This window comes from Danio rerio, chromosome 7 (genome assembly GCF_052040795.2).
Source record: "Danio rerio strain M-AB ecotype USA chromosome 7, GRCz13ab, whole genome shotgun sequence".
Taxonomy (NCBI): Eukaryota; Metazoa; Chordata; class Actinopteri; order Cypriniformes; family Danionidae; genus Danio; species Danio rerio.
Genome location: NC_141027.1, coordinates 64,232,981 through 64,255,768, shown reverse-complemented (window position 1 = coordinate 64,255,768; position 22,788 = coordinate 64,232,981). Strand labels below are relative to the sequence as shown.

The 22,788-nt window shown below is 36.1% G+C and overlaps 1 long non-coding RNA gene across 1 annotated transcript; it reads right to left on the bottom strand.

Moving 5' to 3' along the window:
• Positions 1-11,234: 11,234 nt before the first annotated feature.
• On the bottom strand, positions 11,235-15,645 carry LOC147843235 (uncharacterized). The gene is made up of 3 exons (XR_015496676.1): positions 14,962-15,645; positions 14,757-14,811; positions 11,235-14,648 (listed from the first exon to the last, which is right to left on the bottom strand). It is a non-coding gene; the product is annotated as an uncharacterized LOC147843235 (long non-coding RNA).
• Between the last annotated feature and the right edge of the window lie 7,143 nt (positions 15,646-22,788).

Below are 22,788 nucleotides of genomic sequence, written 5' to 3'. Positions count from 1 at the left end.
AATAATCCCATAAATCGAGTTACAGTAAATGTCCCTGTCCAAGGTTAGTGATTTTAAGCTAATTATTAAAAAGAAAAAAGAAAAAGATTCTCACAACTTTGTTCTTTGTGTGACCGAAATGTAGTCAATAGCTATGTTTTCATTCAAAAATGTGAACTAAATTTATGTGCAAACTGGAATACTGCTTAAAAGACGTGCAAATAAAGCAGCGTTTCCATACAAACTGTCAAACCAAACAAAATTGTCACTTCCTGATTAACTGGCGCCAAATATCAACACTAAAAACAGAATTTACTGTATTGCAGTTTGAGAAGTTGCGTCAATCTTTACTATATTTAATAAATTACTCGCGCCTCAGAAGACAGTATGCTGACATGCAATGAATGCGTGGTGACGTTTGAAGGCTTGAGACACAGACCACAGACGCTTTTCATTCTGGTAATTATTAATATAATAACACTAATAATGAAACAGTTCAGGTATTTTAGAATGACCAAAACAACATTTCAGATGTTTTACAGTGTGCTCAGCCTACTGCTTTGTCCATTTACACACATTTTAATCATCATGTGATCTCTTATAACAAAATCACATGACTTTTTTAATGCACATATGGGAATTTGTTCAGTTTTGAGCACATCTTTTCTTATCAAATAAAACGTTTTTCCTACTCATTTACACACATTTTTAAATTTTATGCGCATGTTGGCATTTATATCAACTGATTTTTTATGCGCATCTTCAAACGAGCATAAAAATAGATGGATGGAAATGTAACGCTAAAGTGAGAAATACTACTTCGTTTTTAAAAAAGAGGAGGAGACCGACAGAAACTATGAGTTTAGAGAATAAAACCTGCTCCTGACCAGGGTGTGTTTCTCAAACGATGTAAATCACAGTACTTCTTTAGAGAAGAACCCCATCATTTCTTTGTGCAAATTATACTGTTTTACAAGCACACATATTTAAAATAAAATCCAATATTAGTTTTGGTAAAAACATGTCCTCGCTTTCCATATTAATTGAATATGTAAATGGCATATATAGGGTTTGTGTTTCCAACATTACAAATTCTGTTCTAAAACAAAATATTTTCTAAAACATATTTATTATTTATTAGGAATTAAAAAAGCATACTTTAACAATTGTAATAATAATGTTAATGATGAAGATGATTATTATTGTTGTTGTTATTATTATTATTATTAATATTAAATAATAATAGTAGAATATTGTTTATTTTATTGAATTTTTTGAAATTCTTCTTCTTTTACAATTTGACATTTAAATCACTGCAAAAATGTTCTAACAAACAGACCCACGTCATATACAGTACAGATACTTAATAAAAAACTCACTATAAATTAAAAGCATTAACGTATGCTGTGCTCTTTGTTTTCACAAGCTTTTGAGACTTAACATAAATTCTTCTTTTAAATAATAGGTCACCTATAGCTTTCGTCATGAGGCTGTGTTCAAAATGACATCAATGTTTTTAAAGTGCACTGCAAGGGGAGCATTTGTAAATATGAAGATTGATAAAACTGAACTTTAAAAATACTTTGAATGCAAATTACACCTAAGAAAGGCAGTAGTATCTGGATGCAGATTTTGTGATAAGATTGCATCACTCAGCAATGCAATGTCAGACACAATGCACTCAATGGAGTGGGTGATGTCACTGTGACGGGTAGGGTTAGGGGTGGGGTTAGGTGAGCGCATTAAAAAGCACTGGCTCAGATTGCACTGCACCAGGTCTGTATCAAGACCACTCTCACGAGAGAGGACTTTAATGCTTTTTTATTTTAAATCATTCCAAGTTAAATGTTAGAATGTTCTAAACAAATTAGGCAGGGGTGTAAAGATGAATCTGTAAAGACCAAAAATTTGCTGCAATTTTTTAATAAAAGAAACTGTTGTTCCAATTGTGTCCAATTGCAAACTGTTAATTTCACCCAATCTAGAAGCCTAAATCAGCATTGGTTCGACAGCCTTCTAAAATAGAAAGACCACATCTGTGCCCTGAAATACCACACTGAAATGTTCTCACAAGAAAACGTAACTATTTTACATTTTGTTAATTTAGTGGCTAATTCGTATGAGTTCAGTCGTATGAAAATGTACAATATAAAAAAGGAGGCTGGCACCCGACCACAACCCTAAACCCAACCATCATTAGTGGATTAGCAAAACATACTAAATTGTACGAATGAGATTGTACAAATTCATATGAATTAGACACTAATTAAAAAGTTACAAATTGCCGTGAGATCATGTTGTCCTTACGCTCCAGCTTTCTGTTATATGGTAATTGTATTAAAACAAAGAAAACAATCTGAAGTTGTTGTTTTAGGTTATATGCAACATTATTTTACCAGTGCGGCCCACTGAGAAACAGATTTTCTTCCATGTGGCCTCTAAGCTAAAATGAGTTTGACACCCCTGGAATAGGGCATGGGGGGATAAGTCGGAATAGAACAAAGCCAGGAACTATGTTTCTAACTACTGCTCCAGAGGTGTAGTTGCAAGTGCACAAGTTTGCGACGCAGTTTGCAAATGTTCTTTGTAATGATCGATTTGGGAAATGGAAAATCAACGAACTATGTTTTAAATGACGGAACTTGTGACCTTAGTTGGCTAACGATGGCTTTGGGAAACGCACCCCAGGTTAGGTTCACAGAGTAAGTGACCATGGTAACTGACTCTGAGTTAAAGGTACCTCTCTTTCAGAAACAGGCTTGACTTACCCTGCATTCTCCAGTTTGAAAAACCTGCCATTTTGAAATGAAAAACTCTCTCATTTCAGTGTTACATACTCTGAGTTTTCACTTAACCTTTTTTTTTTTTTTTTTTTAAATGGGGCCCAGTATGTAGTAGCATAGTGTATTTACATACTATGTATGCACACATATTATAATTTGCTGTGTTACTCCACAAAACTCCAAATAAAAGCCATATTTTTTTAACCAATGATCCCAACTGATGATCTCCAGTAAAGAGATACTGTTACTTCTTCTCAACAGAGAAAAGCAACAACAATCAAAAATAAATCATGACATGCTGTCGCAGATTTTAATGGAAGCCAATAGGGCAAAAAAAGCCACTAACATAATGAAAAGGTAAATTAAATTTGTAAATTTGAACAATGTTAGGGCAAAGTGTTCAACATCACTTTGTCCTAACATAAATTCGAATATGTCTGCTTCTTGTATAAATTAAATGCCATGAAACATCACAATTCAATTTTTTTTTTATTGTTATTGCAGACAACCAAATTTTTTTATATTCAATCCACTTAAAGTTAACAAATTTTTGTTGGGACAACATGAGCAGTTGTGTGGAACCCAACTATTTTTTTTACAGTGTATATGTTAGGATGTACCGGGGTGCAGATGTACAAAACCAGTGACGAGGAATAAATTCAGTCCAAAGTGTTTATTTCAGTGCACAAATGTGTGCATTCCCAGCAAAAATATATATACAAAATTTACAGAATCAAGGTGTGTTCTGGCTATGCCAACAGTTAGGTAGGGATGGCTGACGTGAAACTGACGTTTCGACACAGTGTCGAGATCCCGAAGCGCAAGGGTTTCGAAACACTGCACCGAAGCATGATCCGAAACACCCAGGTCACGTGACAAAAGCGATTCAAAGCATCAATCATTTCAGAGGCGTTTCAGGACCCGGAGAATCTGCATTTGACTGGCATGATCTTCATTATGAATCTGTCTAGTATGGCCTAGTGGACCGTGTGTGTGCACTATGGTACTATATTTCAAATTCATTTTGGGTTCGAATCTCGACTAGTACAAATACTCCAAAATCATGATATTATGTATTTTAATCATGTTACTGTTTTATGGTGTAGCCTAGATAGGATACAGCTGCGGATATGCCATCAATTTAGCATCATTTTTGTAACACTGTAAAACAATAATTCATATTTTTACAGTACTGTGATGGGTTTAGGTTTTGGATAGACGTTAATAAAATACAATGGGACATGTAATTAATAATATAAATAATTATTGTTAACTTCTGGCCACAACTGTATCTGATCTAGTAACAGCCCTGTTTTATGAACAAAACAATACAAATTTATTTACAAGGTGTTTATTCGGATGTCAGAGCAATGTTGAAACAAAACGATACAATACAAAGCATTACCAACTGGTATTAAAGCATTTAAAAACAATTGTGTCAGTCTGGATTCAAACCCATTATTCTTGCATGGTAGTCACAAACTCTAACCTCTCGACTAAACCACTTGATGATTCAAGGCTACAAAGTGGGGTTTGATACCTCAATTTGCTCAACTGTTCTTTGCTAAAGCTGTTTTCAAAATTAACTTGAAACAGCTACAACATGCACAAGGACAGCCCACTACGCCATATGAGATGGAAAATTAAAATTGACCATGTTAGTCAAATCCAGATTCTCCATGTTTCGAAATGCTTCTGAAATTATCAATGCTTTGAATCGCTTTAGTCACGTGACCAGGTGTTTCGAAACACTTTAGTCACGTGACCTGGGGGTTTCGGATCATGCTTCGGTGCAGTGTTTCGAAACACTTGCGCTTCGGGATCTCGACACTGTCTCGAAACGTCAGTTTCACGTCTGCCATCCCTATATTATGATTACAGTAAAGTCTGGTGTGATTTATTTTAAATGTTAAACCAAATAATGAAATGTTAAGCTGAAAAAAAAAATAAACAAACAGCAAAAATGATTTTTCAGAAATAAATGGAGTATTTCTAAATCACACAAAACAGTCAGGTATCCACACACACACAGTACATTTGATGTTTGTTTTTTCAGCCGGCATCTAACTTGTGTGTATAGTGGAAATGGTTTGTGTGAGTTAGTGCATGCTTACTAGCTTGCCTACATAAAAGTCAGTCACAGCCTATCTGTGACATTATACATAAAACATGCACAACTTATTTTAACTTAACTTAATTTAAATCTTAAAGGACTGTTGGGATACATTAATTAGGACAACTGGAGTCTGTCTGTTTCTCCTTTTTTGAGGTTCACATAATCTTGGATCTGGAGTGTATCCAGAGCAGTTGGTTATCACTGAAGAATCAAAGTTAAAAACTGACTCCTGCAAAGATCCCAGTGACAGACCAGTCTCTGCATTGATCCTTTTGGCTAGTCTGAACACCCACCTGGTGACCTTGCAGCTTCTCCACAATGGATGTTTATCGATCTCAAGCCAGTGTATTTTTGACAGCAGCTCTTCCCCTTTAGGTTTGGCCAGAGCAGAACTGCTCACCTCAGCTGAACCTGGTTTCTCCAAAGGTTTGTTTTTGCCTTCTGTGTATAAGTTTTGTTTCCTTGCCTCTGTTGCCTCTGGCTTGCTTGGTTGGTGGTGGAGCTGTTCAGTGCATCATCTTTCAGCGGTGACATTTGTATTGAACTGAACTGAATAAATTTTACTTTACCTAGAACTTCACCAGCATTCTAACATAACTCTCTACTTGGTATGCTCGAATGTTCTATAATCTGAAATATTATTATGGCTTTATTACCTATGTTAAGCTGCATTGACACAATCTACATTGTAAAAGCACTACAGAAATACTTCAACTAAACTAAATTTCAAACTAAACACTTTCAACTTAATTCTTCACATATTTTTGCTTCTCTTGATTTTTCCTCTTTTTTATTTTTTGTTTAATATTATTCTATAACATGAATTTGGCTGAGCCAGTTTTTGGAGTCCTGATTTGGTTTCAGTACTGACAAATCTAATGTATATGCACAATATAATATTTTAAAGCTTTATATTAAAAGCATTAATTTAAAGAGAGATTTGTGAGAGGTGTACTTATATATGCAGAGGACTGTTTATTGTTTACCCAGAGTGTTTACATGGTCATACAGCAAGTAGTACAATAAGCATTTAGTATTAGCTAGCTTTCGCAGATGGACATTGCTTTACAATGCCCTTGATGGGTGCTTGGGGGAGTGTCTGTCTCTCCAGTGTGAATTATTCATGACCATTGTCACCATTTTCACCAAAACCTATTAACCACTCTTATTTCTCACATTTTATTGTAGCACAGTTTGTGTTGAATACAAAACAAAAAAAACAAACAAACATGTTAACCAATACTATGTATTAAGAAGCTGAAATAAACACACATGTCAGGGCATGTCAAAACATCTTAGGGGCCCCAAAATCATCTCAGACCCCTGAGGGTTAATGGTCATTCTGGATTTTTGTTGAAATATATGCTAATTTTACTGTTTATAACATCATCAATTCTTCAAAACTATATTTTATTGTGCACATAAATATTCACGGCTTCAATGACAGGACATGGAGATAAAGAAACTAAAGAAGATAGCAGCCATCTCCTCTCTTCCATGTTTCATGTCCAGTTCTGACTGGGTGACTTATGATAATTTTGATAGCACAAGAAGACATTATTTCATCTGTTTAAGTACATTACCTATTTTATTTTTTTGTTGTTTCTCTCTCTACTATATATATCCCTTTAACTGCAAGCTCTACCAAACGGTTGACTGTGTTTTTACTGTTTAAAATAATGACAGTTAAAGTCATTTAAAGAGTAAGTGTTTTTAATAAGAGTGCAGGCGTTCAGGTGTGTTTGATCAGGATTGGAGCTGAACTTTGCAGGAAAATCGATCTACAGGAACAGGGTTGAGCACCACTGAATTGCACACAAAGCATTGTTGTTAGTTTACAAAATAAACAAACAAACATAATCCTGTTGCACTACTACACTTGATTTTGGTTTTATTGTAAAAAACAAGAAAGCTTGTTAATTAAGAATCTGAAATATATTATGGCATACTTCAATAAATAAAGATGATTTAGTGTTGAAAAATGTTTTATTTTTAATATATATATATTTTTTTTAAAAAATTGGTCTTACACTTAATAGTCTCATATTTGTCATAGTATGTGTATTTATTTAGCCACTTTTACCATAAACCGCCAAATTTACCGTTTGGTAGAGGTTGATATTTTAGAAATGATAGGATATGTTGAAAATAAAAGCATTGAGTATGTTAACTAGCAACATTAGGGGTTAAGAAATGCAATCCAAGCATTTTTTTCTTGGTGCTGTTTTTTTCTTTTTCGCTGGTTCGATCCCTGGCTAGGAGAGTTTGCATTTCTGTGTGGAGTTTGCATGTTCTCCCTGTGTTTGCTTAGGTTTCCTCAGGGTGTTCCAGTTTCCCCCACAGTCTAAAAACATGTGGTTTATGTGAATTGGGTAAGCGAAATTGTCTGTAGAGTATGTGTGTGAATGTGAGTGTATGGATGTTTCCCAATGATGGGTTGCAGCTGGAAGGGCATCCGCTGTGTAAAATATATGCTGGATAAGATGGCGGTTCAATCCGCTTTGGCGACCCCAAATTAATAAAGGGAACAAGCCAAAAATAAAACGAACGAATGAATGAATGAATGAATAAGACAATAAAATAATTAAGGTGTTTGCATGAGTTGCTTTTTGAAAGTTCATTTTATCATCCCGTTTTAGCAAACAGATTGATTAACATCACTGCATCACCACGCTATCCACATTTTCCCTTAAGTTTCATGTAATTTCGGGTTTCATTCTTAATTTTTCAACTTCAACTATAGTTTGGCACATTCAAACTAGAACATTTCATCCATGACACTAGTGACAATTAAGATATTGGATGCGAGGAACTGCTGGAGGAGTGTAGTTTTAATACGACTATCCTGCCACAAAATGCAGCGAAGAATAGCAAAAAATAGTTTGATTAAAGTGTTTACATGTTTAGACTCAATGAGCAGCTTTTACAGCGGCTCTTTCAGCTGATAATATTGTAGTGATATTAGCATACTGTAAACTTAGTAACTAAATCATTTAGACTAAGGTATGTCTTTGAAAACTGAAAGAGTAGTGCTGACGATACTTACTATCTTTGCCATCTAAATAAACATAAACAAAGAACACTAATCACAACCTTACCAAATCTGTAGAGACAGGACAATTAACACCAACTGGAACTGTATCTTTTTTTAAGAAGATGAGTGGCAAATCCAGATTTCTAGATGTGAAAAGCTCTTGGGTAAAAATGTTCCTTATAAATGTATTAATTTTTGCGTTTTAGCAGACCACTGTAATCCACACATGAGTCTAGCTGTGCTCTCATAGCAGAAAATGAAAACAAAACCTTCGTTGCAGCACATTTATAAACACCAACGACCTATGTCTTCCAACAATTCTTCTTCTTCCACTTATTTTAATTACGGCAACACAACGTGCCATATCTCTGCTGTCTGAACACTGTAACCAGGTAGAGTCTTTGAAGCAATCATGCACATTAATGAAGTTGCACCTCATTCACAATATGAGGCTGATTGGTTGATTGGTTTGAATCAAGTCTGTCTTTGGAATTAATGATGTAAGCTCAAAGACGTCATGTTTAACCCGCTGGTACAGACATCCAAGTCTACATGCTGGAATTTACACAGTTATCGACTGGCCGTGATGTAGCAACAAAATTTATTTTTAAATCGGATTAACGAATTTGCTCGAAATAACACAAAAACAACCAATTTTCACTTTTTTGTGTCCTAATAGTGTTTTTTTTTAGCAATGTGAGACACGTATATGACTGTCAACATCACAGCAGATGTGTTTTGGTGTTTTGTGAACTTTTAAAGCTAAGTCTTGCACCCTATTTGAACCAAAACATTCTTTGAGCTGCACTAGTCAAATCCAACATACTGTACTTCTTATCTCTGTCTTGAAAACAACCCCCCACCAAAAAAAATAAAAAAAAAAAAGGTAATAACAGTCCCTTGGCAGACTGGAAAGGGAATTTTAGTAAGAAGTGGAAAGGGAAGATGTATCTGAGAAGTGACATATTCTGAGCTGCTATCTGAAGGATTAAAGGTCTGATTCAGAGGCTGGGGAGAGAACAGCAGCTATTGAGATCAATTCACTTCTGCCACTTCTTGAGCTTTTGAGCGAGAGATTTTACGTTTCTAAAATGGCAAACTGTCACTTATGTTCCGCTCTGGCTTTCAAAAGCACATGAATTCACATTTGCCACTGAAGCAGTCGCAGTAACTACAATAAAATATTGTTGGAAATTCTACATTCCATGCCATTTTATACAAAGCATCGGTATATGAAAGGCTGACAAGCTCTATAGTCATCAAATTCTTTTTTTACATTCAGCTTCAAATGGAGTCCAAAAGCTGAGCTGTGCCGAGGTAGACATACCAAATTGATTACAGGCGGCCTGCATCAATTATTAATATGAGTACTTTCTTCAAAGTGCATCTTTAATATCGAGCGCACTCTTCCCAGACTCACCTGACCAACATCAGCCCAGACTGAACAGCAATCAGCACACTTTGGCAGGCATATCGCCAGATGTGACCTTGATTATGTTGTAATGTGACATTTTGTTCTTGCACGCAATCGGCAGGATTAAAGAGCAACAGTCAGGCTTAATCAATATTTCAACGTAAATCGTAGCACAGCATTGATGCTTCAATACCGTTGATGGTTTCCCCTCAACAAATGTAATTAAAATCAGAGTTAAGTGCCCTGTTTGCAAGCCGCTGAGGAATTACTGCTGTAAAATCTCAATGCGTCTGACTTGTGTGAATATCACTTTGCTTCCATTTATAAGCACAGACGCGCTCAGCTCTCATGTCCATCCCAATACGCAGTGACATTTCTACTTGTTCTAGATTGTAATTTGTTTTACATTCTTGTGTCATGTTCTTTTCCATCAAATTAAATGCTGCTGTGTTTCGTTTCAATTACGCTTTGTCCTATTGTTCTCTACTCGATTTACGCTCTATTGAATTACCTCTTACTTGATTCGTTTTCAATCTGTTCCTGTCTTGGGAAGCTGAAGAACAGACTGTGGCCTCTGGCTCTTATGGACTCACCAATGATCTATTCACATTATGAGGGTCAAGTCTCAGAGCATATGGCTTTCTGGCTTTCTCTCCAAGTAGCTTTTATGGGTCGAGGTCTTATTGGTCCTACTTTTTTTGTGGCTTTGTAGGATTTGGTATGACCCACATGGAAAGAAACTATATGAGGATGTATGTGCATATATGAAACCTATATGCAGTATATATGCACATATATGATAATATATATGCTGCATATATGTGTATATATGCCACATATAGGCAATATTGAAGTGCGTATATGTGCATATATAGGCCAAATAGGTAACCTGTATTGCTTCTTCATATCCACATATAGGCCCTTTATGTTCATACATGATATGTGTCCTATATAGCTTATATGACACTTTGGCAAGTGTCATACATGATGCTTTGATTAGGTCATATTTTCTATTATCAAGGCAATAACTAAGAACTAACTTAAAAAAGTGCAAAAAAAACCTATGTATGGACCACTTGAAATTGGAATTACTTGTAATTGGCATGTTATAGATTTTAACTATGGCAAATAAGTAAGAGAAGATGGAAAGCTATGATGTCCACATTTTTTCCTGAAAAATTTACAAGGTCAATTTTTTCTTATATGAAGATAGTGGAGAATAACGATGTATAACACAATGGTTTGTCTTTTTTCTTCGTTACTTTTTTTGATGTTTATTCTCTTATTTTTGTTTTATACTATATTTATTTATTGTACTATTTGATTAAGTAAATACAAAATAAAATTTCTTTTAAATAATAATGTCTAGCAGCTGTATTTTCATAATTTTATTAACAAATAGGTGAATATATATGTACCCATATTTGTGCATATATGTACATATAATATAGAAAAATGGGCAATTTTACATATGTCACATATATCAGAAACCCATATCAAAACCTATATTAAAACATATATGTTTATATAGTTTCTTTTCATGTAGGGAAGTCAAGCAGAATCAAGTTTTAGTGCTAGTTAATGTCTGTGATTGCTAATCTATGCTTGACAGCTGTATCTGTTTAGTCATCAAAGTTTTGCAGGATTTTGACAATAATAATCTGCACAAAAAGTCAATGGTGACACAAATCTTGATTTGTTGCTGCAAAATGCATTAGTTTTATTTGATTAACAATGGCATAATGTACAAACCTAACAAAATTAGCAAGATTGAATCGTGTTCGCCTCTTCAGAAGACATGGCGATATTAGTTTTTGCCACATCAAAAATAATGACCTTCCTGAGTACTTTAAAAAAAATGAAATTTAACAACGTAAGACATCACAGTAACATTACATTTGTTAACATGAACAATCTCCACTCAATACCCAACAGGCACAGGATGTCAACATGACCCCAGATTGATGCTGTACCGCAAGACCATGGGACTTCGCATTTTGTTTTGAAATGAAACTCTGGCTGACATCTGAACCCAACACCGGGCCGATGTCAGTGTCCAACGGAATAAATGTCAGTATTTGACATCAATATGATGTTGGTTTAAGATGTTGACTCCACGTTGGATTTTGATCACTTTCCAACACACCCTAAAAACAACTAAATATCTACGTCTAATAATGTAAAAGCTTGACGTTGTGTGGATGTTAGCACTATGATGTTTATCAGACATTGCATTTGGCTGTCATACCTCATGAACAAATGTCAGTATTTGTCATCAATATGACGTTTGTTTAAGATGTTGGCTTGACGTTGAATTTTGGTCACTTTCCAACACAACCTAAAATCAACAAAATATTAACTTAATGATCTAACAGCTTGACATTGTGTGGACATTACCACCATGACATCTACCACACATTGGATTTTGTTTGCCATACCTGATGAATAAATGTCAGTATTTGACGTCAATATGATGTTGGTTTAAGATATTGGCTCGACGTTGGATTTTGGTCAATAAAACACAACCTAAAATCAATTGGTAAATACATTTTCCAACACAACCTAAAATCAACCAAATATCAAAGTCATTTCACATTGTTATTGGACATCAAAAAAGGTGACCTAAATTCTAAAATTTTAAAAAATTTTATGAGTTTGTGTATCTGCTGGGTATAAACTGCAGTGTAATTATATCGGGTGGTATGCAGTTGCAAATTCATGAAATGTAGTTAAATTTGAATATGAGAACAGGTTGTCATTACTGCCTAAAACATTTTTATTTTGTACTTGAATATTAGATGGTAACCTTTTTAAAAAAAAAAAAAAAAAGAAAACATTTACTGTACTACAGATACTGACACAGTCATGACAAAGATGGAAGGAAAGAAGGATAGGTAGGTAAGTTGTTTGACTCATCATTTGCACCACATTGTTACCAACCAACCTTATAAGTGCAGTATGTAAGTTTGACACCCAGTGGTTGAACTAGATATTGCATTGCTGGATCAAATCACTTGCAAGCACAGGTTGCCAGATTGAAGACCAACAAGAGTGAGCCTGATTATCAAGCTTAAAGGCTGATTTAAATCATGTTCTAAACAAAAGCAACTGTATATGATAGAAGATATATTTACCATATTAAAGAGAGCATTTGTTCTAACCAATGCCTTGAACCTATATTTTAGAAACAGCTTCTGTTTCTTGCAGATAAACAAAAGAAAACTGACAATAATCACCTCAGGTACAGCTCATGTGCTTTATTCAGTGTTAAATGCTAAGAATGTGAGTTTGAATGTCATTTCACATCACATTTATTGCCATACTACTAAAGGCAGCAGCCGATAGTTCACCTCAGATCTTGAAAATTAAAAATAAACTGTTTGAAATGAAACAATAGAACTGTGAAATAAGGCAAACCAACACATATCAGTGATTTATCATCTACATTTATTAATATCAAAGATTTTTAATATGTATTAATTAGATTATAAACCTTAGCATTTCGTGAGTGAGGGCACTATTCTGTGCTTCTGAATGGCTGTATTTATATTTCTGTCATGTTTCGTCTGATGTAAAACAGCCAAACTGCTTGTCATTGCAAATGTCATCACATAGCATGTTGTTAGGACAATATTACCTACTCACCTAATTTTTACGCTCATAATATTTATTTTCTTCATTCATTATTTTTCTTTTCGGCTTAGTCCCTTTATTATCTGGGGTCGCCACAATGGAATGAACCACCAACTTATCCAGCATATGTTTTACGCAGTGGATGCCCTTTCAGCTGCAACCCATCTCTGGGAAACATCCACACACACACTCATTCACTTTCATACACTACAGACAATTAAGCCTACCCAATTTACCTGTACCGCATGACTTAGGACTTGGGGGAAACCAGAGCACCTGGAGGAAACCCACGCGAACACTGGGAGAAAATGCAAACTCCACACAGAAACACCAACTGACTCAGCAACGGCTTGAACCAGTGACCTTCTTGCTGTGAGGCGACAGCACTACCTAATGCACCACTGCGTCGCTCTCGTAATATTTAGATTATTTGCTAATTTATAACTTAGTGTGGAACTCTGAATCTGCATCTCATTTCTGAGTCTGCTACTGTCCACCAGAGGTTGTATTTTGTCACAGGCACACTTTGGGTGTCTTTATGACTGAATGATTGAAATACGCTGTCAATGGATGTCAATATTTGACTGAATGAATGAAATGAACTGAATGAATGTTAGTGCATTTCCATGAAGGCAATCCAGGGTGCTGAAATATTGTTGGCTAAATTGGAATTGGGCAGGGTAAATGACTAAAACAAAGGCAGCCATTCTGGCACGTAACAGACATTGTCAAAGCAGAATATCTCACTTCAGCATTCTTTTTCAGATAAACAAGAATGTTCACTTGGCACGTCTCTTAAATATCTGCAAACTTATTGTGGTATCTGTATGCTTTAGAAGAGACAAAAATGTACATATAGCATCTTTAAGCCCAAGGTAAAATTCATTTTTCACATGTTAATGATCATCAGAATAGCTTGCATGAACTATTTGCACAGTTCTGGGTTTTTGTAACCACTCATAGAATGTGCAGGTACTTGAGCATTTAATTTTTTGATATAATTAAAGTTAGTTTATCCCAAAATTGGCAGCTGTGCCTCAGGGTCATCATTTCACAAAGTCAAACAACAGCAATTAGCAGAACAGAACAGAATATTGTGCAGGCATGTGACAAAAGACACAGTTAAGAGGTTAGAAAGTTTGTTCCTTTGTTGAAGTCAGGCATGAAAAATGACAAAGGCATTACACATAGCAAGTATAACATAAATTTAGCAAACATTGAGCAAGGAGAAACATATTGCAGACAAAGGTGGAAATATCTTTGTCACACATATGTAATGGCTACACAAACTCCAGAACAGTCACAATGTGGATAAATTGAACACCTGTGCACATGTACATGTGGAGTCAAATGAGGAATACTTTGAAAAGTTGTGCATTTCATAGCCAGCAGCTAGCTCTCTGCAACTCTCACATGGTCACCTACAGAAGCTAAGCAAGGCTGTGCCTAGTCCGAAGTCCACATGGGAAAGCTAGGTTGCTGCCTTGTTAGACTCTATACTGGTCAGCTACGTTACCTAAGGGCTGACTCTCAAGGATGTCTTTCTAAAAAGATTACTGACCTCTGTTCATCATGGCCTCCTAACCATCCCCATATCATAATTGGCTTCATCACTCTGTCTCCACTCCACCAATCAGATGGTGTGCGGTCTAGCGCAATATGGCTGCCATCGCATTATCCAATTGGATGCTGCACACTGGTGGTTGATGAGGAGATTCAGTCATTCATTCATTTATTAATTTTCTTGTCAGCTTAGTCCCTTTATTAATTCGGGGTCACCACAGCGGAATGAACCACCAACTTATCCAGCACGTTTTTACGCAGCGGATGCCCTTCCAGCCGCAACCAATCTCTGGCAACACACACACACACACACACACACACACACACACACACACACACACACACACACACACACACACACACACACACACACACACACACACACACACACACACACACACACACACACACACACACACACACACACACACACACACACACACACACACACACACACACACACAACGGACAATTTAACCTACCCTATTCACCTGTACCACAGGTCTTTGGACTGTGGGGGAAACTAGAGCACCCGGAGGAAACCCAAACGAACGCAGGGAGAACATGCAAACTCCAAGCAGAAACACCAACTGAGCCGAGGTTTGAACTAGCGACCCAGCGACCTTCTTGCTGTGAGGCAACAGCACTACCTACTGCGCCACTGCTTCGCCCTGATGAGGAGATTCCCCCCAAAAATGTGTAAATTGATTTAAGCGTCCATAAAAGTGCTATATACATGAAAGGAATTATAATTATTTTTATTTTTAACTGTGCGCAAGAACTAAACTCTATGGGCTTTTGTACAAAAAAAAAAAAAAAAGTAAGACGCTTTTGTATAATATTGTCACAATATTCACTGTTTACTTTAAATGCAAAAGTAAAAGTGGCCACTGCAGGTAATCAATAGAAAAGAAGTACCCAGAGTCTTAATTTTAACTCTGGGTTAATTAACTATCCACGTGACATGTCTTGTGTGTTCTACAAGCTGTGTTTGAACTTGCATAATACACCCGAACTTTACAATTGTTAGAAAAATGTGTTCAATATAGTTTGGATGCAAAGAGTGTAAATGAATTTTAAAAGTTCTGCATCTGCCAAGCAACAAAATCAGTTCAATGCACTTGGAAAAAAATATTACATTAAAAAAATCCACTTTTTTTCAAGTGCCTTGGACTGATTTTTGTTGCCTGCTCTGATGAATTTCTTGCCCAAAGAGCACCGACACGTTATTTGAGCTGAGAATGGTGATGTCTGCATATTTGTGCCAGTCTGTCAAATGAAAAAAGCTTAAAACACCCATATGTTTTAGAAAAGGTAGTTAAAGTTTGCATAACCAATGATTGATCTTATCCACCTGTGAGCCACACAAAATTTAATTTGCAGTATATTTTTTTAATTTCCTAATCAGCACAGGTAGCACCTGCTGATATAACCGTGAAATAACAGGATGGAACTCATTGTGATAAACCAGAAAAAAAATAATAAAATAAACATGCTAGACTTTCTGCAATGGTGTCGTGTGGCGTTGCTGACATGGTATCGGGTCGTGAACTATGCCACATTACACATGAAGAAACAAACAAATCTTGTGTCACAACGTCCATTTGTCATTTATGAATCCCCACAACACCCTATGTCAAGAAAATCTGACCAAAATGATGACAAATTCATGTGATCTGACTGGGGTTTAAGGCTATCTGGTCTCTGGTATAAGGTAATCAAACAGAGTTTGTTGCCATTTTTTGAAAACTAATTACACACTACTCACGCATACCACGATCCACTTAAACTCTGCGGACTCGGTACCGGGTCCGTGACGTCATCGACTTTCGCTTTCAGATTTAAAGGGCTAGCGTTGCACCAGACGCCCGTAAGTGGTGTTGTTTGAAAGTGTAGAATCTATATTTTATGCACATATGCATCACTTGTTTTTATTCTACTGTATAAAAGTTATTTACATTTAAATACACAGTATTTTGGATACCTGAGCTAGGTATTTTACATTGGTTCATTTTCATATTTTTTTACATAACACATGTACAAGTTATAGCTCAAATGAAAGCTCTTGCGGGTGCTCATACAGTTCTAGAATTCTTTTTACTGAATTATATTCATATGCCAAACAGTTGTTGAATGAATTGTGGTGTTTCCATGGCGCAGAAATGTAAACAATACATTTATGATCAATAAGCAGCCCCAGATAACACAGACAGCTGTCATCTCTTACCTTATGCTGTGTCCTTCAGGGCCATTTCTCCTCTGTTTTTGAGGTGATGTGCATAAGTAATCCTTTTATATGTCTAATGTGGTCCAAATACAGTGAATTATGTTTGATCAAACAAAAGAATAGTGAAATATGTAAACAAGGATCGGTCTCTGTGGCTTGTACAGCACCTCTCATCAGTTGGAATACAATAACTTTTGCATAGATTATGGTGGAGACATTTTTCTTTTTTCCTATGATTACGGACATGTGCAGGAACCACCAAAATTAATTACAGCACGCTAGACCACACAGAAAATAAACGGTACACTTTCAAATTTGAGTTTATAAAAAAAAATAATACAAAATGCGCCTCTTTTGTTAGGTGTTTATTATACCACAGACGACATATACAGTTATTTTAAACACTTTCAATGGTGTTTTATAAAAATTCATAGGGTTTTCTTTAAAATCATACCAAATTTTTGCATTTTCACCTCTGCATGTGGATTTGGGAAGCTTTTAAATTTGGGTAGGCAAAATCCAGGCGGAAATCCCAAATAGCAGCAGAGTTTAAGTGGTTAAACATGTTCAGTCAAGGGAAAACAAACTTTGACCAATGACAACAGACATTAACAAGAGCAAAACACTGATAAAACAAACATTTGTCTGAGGAGTGTGAATTAGCCTTTAATTAACTCTACGTGCAGTTTTCCTTGAGGACAAATAGCTTGAAATTCAACATTTGGACAATGTCTTTAGGTGTAGTAACTGTAGTTCTGTACAGTACAAGCAGAGTAATGCACTCCAGTCTGGTGAATTATTGCAAAATGGTATAACAGTGGATGTATTTTCCCCCCTGTTTCACTACCTGTATTAATGCATCACAACCTTGAGTGATTGAATTCTAATATTTAAGTGAAGCATAGTAAAGATTCCATACTTAATGAAATTTCTAATAGTGTACAGTCATGACTTAATCACAATACAGCCACGGATACCTTACAGCTCTCTTAATTCCACCGAAATGCCAAGGAAATGTTGCATTCGTCTGTATTTTTACTGGTGTAATTTTGTTTAAACCCCACAAACTGCAGAAGCATCTTGATGTCCTTCTTTATTAAAGAGGGGATGGGTGCAGATATTGAGAGTGGGTGATTCGCTCCTGTTTTCTACTACACTGCTCAATTTCCTCCCCTGACTTAACAGCTCTTTTACCTTTTCCTACATAATTAATCACACACCATCTCCCATAGACATGAGAGGGATGGACTGGGGGCATGTAGGAGAGCGAGAAACTAAATTTAATTAAAACCAATACAATGCAACGCACAAGAGCACAGTGGGAGAAGTGTCTGCTCAGCACCCTGAATATGGCCGCGAATATGCAGGATTCATTTCACGTAAAAACAAAAACTGAGGCGGAAAGGCTGCTCGTCAATTTAGAGCGATGAGGGGTTCTGCTGACAGCATAGTTTCACTTCCTCCCTCCCCTAAAATGTACCAGCCGTAGCTGTCAGAGGAGCTTTATCGGTCCATATGAGGGGGTGAGGCAGGTCTGACTGTGTGTAATGAGCTGCAAATCAAACGGAAATCTCTCAAGGGTTTGAGACTCAGTTGCAGTGATGCACCGTTTCATGCCAGTGGGGTCATGTGGTTACAAAAATCCAGAAGCGATTCGCTTCTACGTCTTGATATGGAGCTCGGAATTGCACAGGTTAGAGTCGCTGGGTGGGGAAACTGAATCATTACAAATGTCATGGAGATACAGTCTGCTTTAGAAAAGTATTATTTATATATATATTTTCCAAGGCTGTCTGTTGAAGGTTTAAACAAGAGGCTTCAGCCAATCCATCAACATTCAAAATCGGTTGCAAAAATGATTTAGAATTTTAATGATTTTGGAGTCACAGTTCAGCAAGTCAGATTTTATAACCTCGAATTTATAAAACATTATAATAAAGAGAATGTACAATATTACTTCAGTTTTTACATTTATTTAATTGACAACAGCACAAAGAAAAGATGGAAACACTTTTCTTGAAGCGGGTGCTCCTGTCATGACAATGTGTAATTAGGAATGTGAAGAAGATTTTATGCATGCTTTTCTTTAGTTCAGTTGCCATTTTAAATGCTAAGATGTCGATTTAAACTTCCTCATTAAAAGTCTTTACTCTGTCAAAAAATTTATGACACTGTCATTAAATCTTTGTCATTTAATGGTATTTTAATGACTAAATCATTGTATACTGCTGTACTTGAGGTCAAGAAATAATAATAATAATGATGCTGTTATAAATTAATGCCAATTATAAGGGCACATGGGAATCATGTTTATGACAAATTTCTGACATTTTATGTTGTCTTTGTAGTGTCATGTTGTCATGACAAAAAAAATTTATTTTGTTGTCATAAAGACTTCTCAAACACGGCTACAAAATGCTATAATTGAGCAAATAAACTTAATGACATGTCATAAGTAAGCAAAAAATATCTTGCATATTTATGACAAATGTTATGAACACCTCCTTTAAGTAATTCTATTGTCTTCACTGATCAAAAAATGTAATTATGCTATGATAAAGTAAAATTGATTTTGATGGCTGCCAAACACTCTAAAAATGTTTTCCAGAGGCATGTTGAAGTATACAGTTTTATGCAAAAATTTGGGCACCCCTCTGTGGCTGAATAATTATGTGCTCTTTCTTTATAAGATCACAGTTAAAATGCCATTTGGTTTCTAGTGAAAGCTAGATAATGTCATGTTTTTTGACAGACATTTGCAGTGTAGCAATATTGAGATGTTTGAAATTAAATTGAAACCGAAAATATGCTATGCAAAAGTTTGGGCACCCTTACTTATGTGTGGACTTCAAAATCTGTAGTTGCTTAATGCTAATGGATTCCTACACAAAATTGATTTGAGTGACTCAGTGAGCGATAACAATCCTAACACAGGTGCAACTAATGATGAAAAAGGATATTTAACATAGCTGATTCCTAGCAGTGCTTCTCCTGATTGTGAACTTTAAAGCAGCAACATGGGAACCTCAAAAGAACTTCCTAATTACCTGAAAACTAGGATAATTCATCAACACGAATTAGTAGAAGGATTCCAAAAGCATTCATAAAGGTTTAAAGTCTCTATCTCCGCTGTCAGAAACATAGTCAGAAAATGGAAGGCCACGGCAACAATTCTTGTAAAGGAAAGGTGTGCTAGACCAAGACAAATATCTGAAAGGCAAAGGCAAAGAAGGTTAGAATGATTACAGACAAATCACAGACCACCTCCATAGAGTTCTAGGAACATTTCTCTGCTGATAATGTCAATGTAAATCATTCCACAGTCCAGTGAAAAGTACAGAACAGAACAGCTCAATGCAAGGTGATGCATAAGAAACCTTTCCTGCATTCTGCCAACAAGAAGAGTGGTTTGAGGTATGCAAATGGTCATCTGGACAAGCCTGGATCATTTTGGAAAAATATACTCTGGACAGATGTGTGGCAAGCACGGGTACTGAAAAGCTTGTCAGAGTTAAAGGTCACATGGATTCCACCCAGTATCATGTAACAAATATGGCCAACCAGACACATAATTATTTTACTCTTTACTCCACAACTAAGCCAACTTTTGCCCAGGAAGACTCGAAACCTGATTCCAAGGTATTTACGACCCAACAGCAATGTGCCATGCAGCATTGAACAAAGAACTTTCTCCTGTCTCAGTATTTTTGGTTTTAATACCGCTGTATACAATGTTTAACTCTACTGAAGCAAAGCAAGCTATTATACTGTTCATGTTTAGTCTTGTCGTAAAGCTTATTTGCTGTACGAATTGATCGTTGACATTTTATGTTAATACGAGTGCAACATATTAATATTTTAAAAAACTTTAACATTTCTGTCCAGATTTGCATAAAATTTGCCTATGCAAATTCCGCTGCCTCGGACAAAGCCCCATAAACCAGATGCAGAGAGGTTAGTTTCTAACTGGTCAACTTTCCATGGAGGGTGTATCTGAACCCGCCCTATAAAGCTTAGGACCAAAACACTCTCTCTCTCTCTCCCGGCTCCAAACCTATGCCTCTCTCTCTCTCCCGTCTCTCTTTGAACCACAACTCTTGAACCTCTCTCTTGAACCCGGCTCTGCTCTGAAACACGCTGGTTTGAAACTTTTCTTCAAACTCTCTGCAACCGCTTTGGAAACTCAGAACGAGACCTAAGCAGAAAAACCTCCAAGAAAGCAGGCGGAAACCCAGACAGAAAGGGTTAATCGCACAGCTCGGACATTTCACATTTCAGAATCCTTTTGCTGATTTAACTTCAAACACTGAATCACCCCCACTACAACCCTCATGGAAACAAAGGACAACCAGCAGAACCACATGCTCAACCAAGGGAGCTCCTTACATCACATGGATGCACGCAAATACATTTTCATCTCAACTGATGTAGACTAAATGCAACTCTAAAAGACCCTAGAAGGGCTATATTGAATTTGATTATGTTTGATTCGCTTGGTTTGCTTTTACAAACTCCCATTCCCATCATTACATCCTCTCAACCTCTTACTTCAATTTCTTTACTTTTCTCTATGATTGTATGAATGTGTGTTTGTGTTAGGTGTTAGTTTCTGTTAGATTAGTCAATAAAGTTTAATTTTGTATAAAGAAAGGTGCCTGTGTATATTTATGAATCTAATGTCTTAAACTTTGATCTTGTTACCCTGCTCAAACTTTATGGGTTTTTATTTTGATAGCATCGCTGGATAATTTGTTTGTTCGGATCTAAAGAGTCAATTCTTTTGAAGCCCCGTTCAAATGAATCTTCCTCCCGTCAAGCTAGTCCGCTATATAATGGTCCATAAGGTATGCGAGCACTGTAATCTAAATCATAACTCGCAACATTATAACGGCGGAAAAGGCGCGGGAAGAATAACCTTGAGCTAATTTACTACAGTAATAATGCGTGCAAGTTAATCTATATTATTGTTATTATTTGCTACATGTTTATTGATGAAGAATAAACGAAGCATTCAATATTTTACAATCAGCAGGTTCTAAGGAACAATGTTTAGGAATCAGTCAATAGGGTGAAGTTATGGCAGGGTTGGATGTTTCTGCAAGTCAAGGACCCAAAGCACAGTTCCAGATCTACCAAGGAATTCATGCTGAGACACAATACATTGTTCAAGAAAAGCCATCCCAGTCCACAGACTTAAACATCATTGAAAATCTATGGATTGATTTGAAAAGGCCCATTCACGTCTGGCACCCATCAAACCCGACTGAACTGGCAAAATTGTGCAAGGAAGAATGGCCCAAAATGCCTTCAGCAAGAATTCAGGCACTTCTCATTGGCTATAAGAAGCGTCTACAGGCTGTTATTTCAGCAAAAAGTGGCCGTACAAGAGATTTATGTCATTATTCTGTTGGAGTGTCCGCAAAGTGCATTGCAACTGTTGATTAAATAAATGTTATGTGACCAAAATGTTACTTTTTCCTATGGGGTATAAAATATATCCAAATGAATATGCTTACTTAAAAGGCCAGCAGGCTATAGCTTGCAATTATGAAACTTATCAGGAGTACCCAAACTTTTGCAAAAGAGTGTTTGTCTATGTGCTGTCCTAATGTATGTTAATGGTGCTTTTCCACATATCAGCAAATCACTCATGAATGATTGGATGGCCATTAGTCTTTGAGACAGAGAACACATTTTTATTGTTACTTATTATTATTATATTATTATTACCTAATTTAAAATAAATACAAAAACTCTTTATTTCCCCCTCAATTTTGTGAATCATGTTTTCATTTCCCTCATTTACTTATGCTTTTAAATTGCATTTTGGAACCTTGATCCTTCCTCCAACAACTTTTTACCTTGAAAAAGTTTGAAACATTAGTGATATATTATCAGGACTGATGTTGAATGTTGTTATGCTACAAAAGCCTTGTAATAAACTGCCTGTTCATTTTCTGTTATTTTACAGACTTATTTCTCTCTATATTATTTCCTATCCATTATAGCATTTCAAACTGCAAAAATGTCAATAAACGT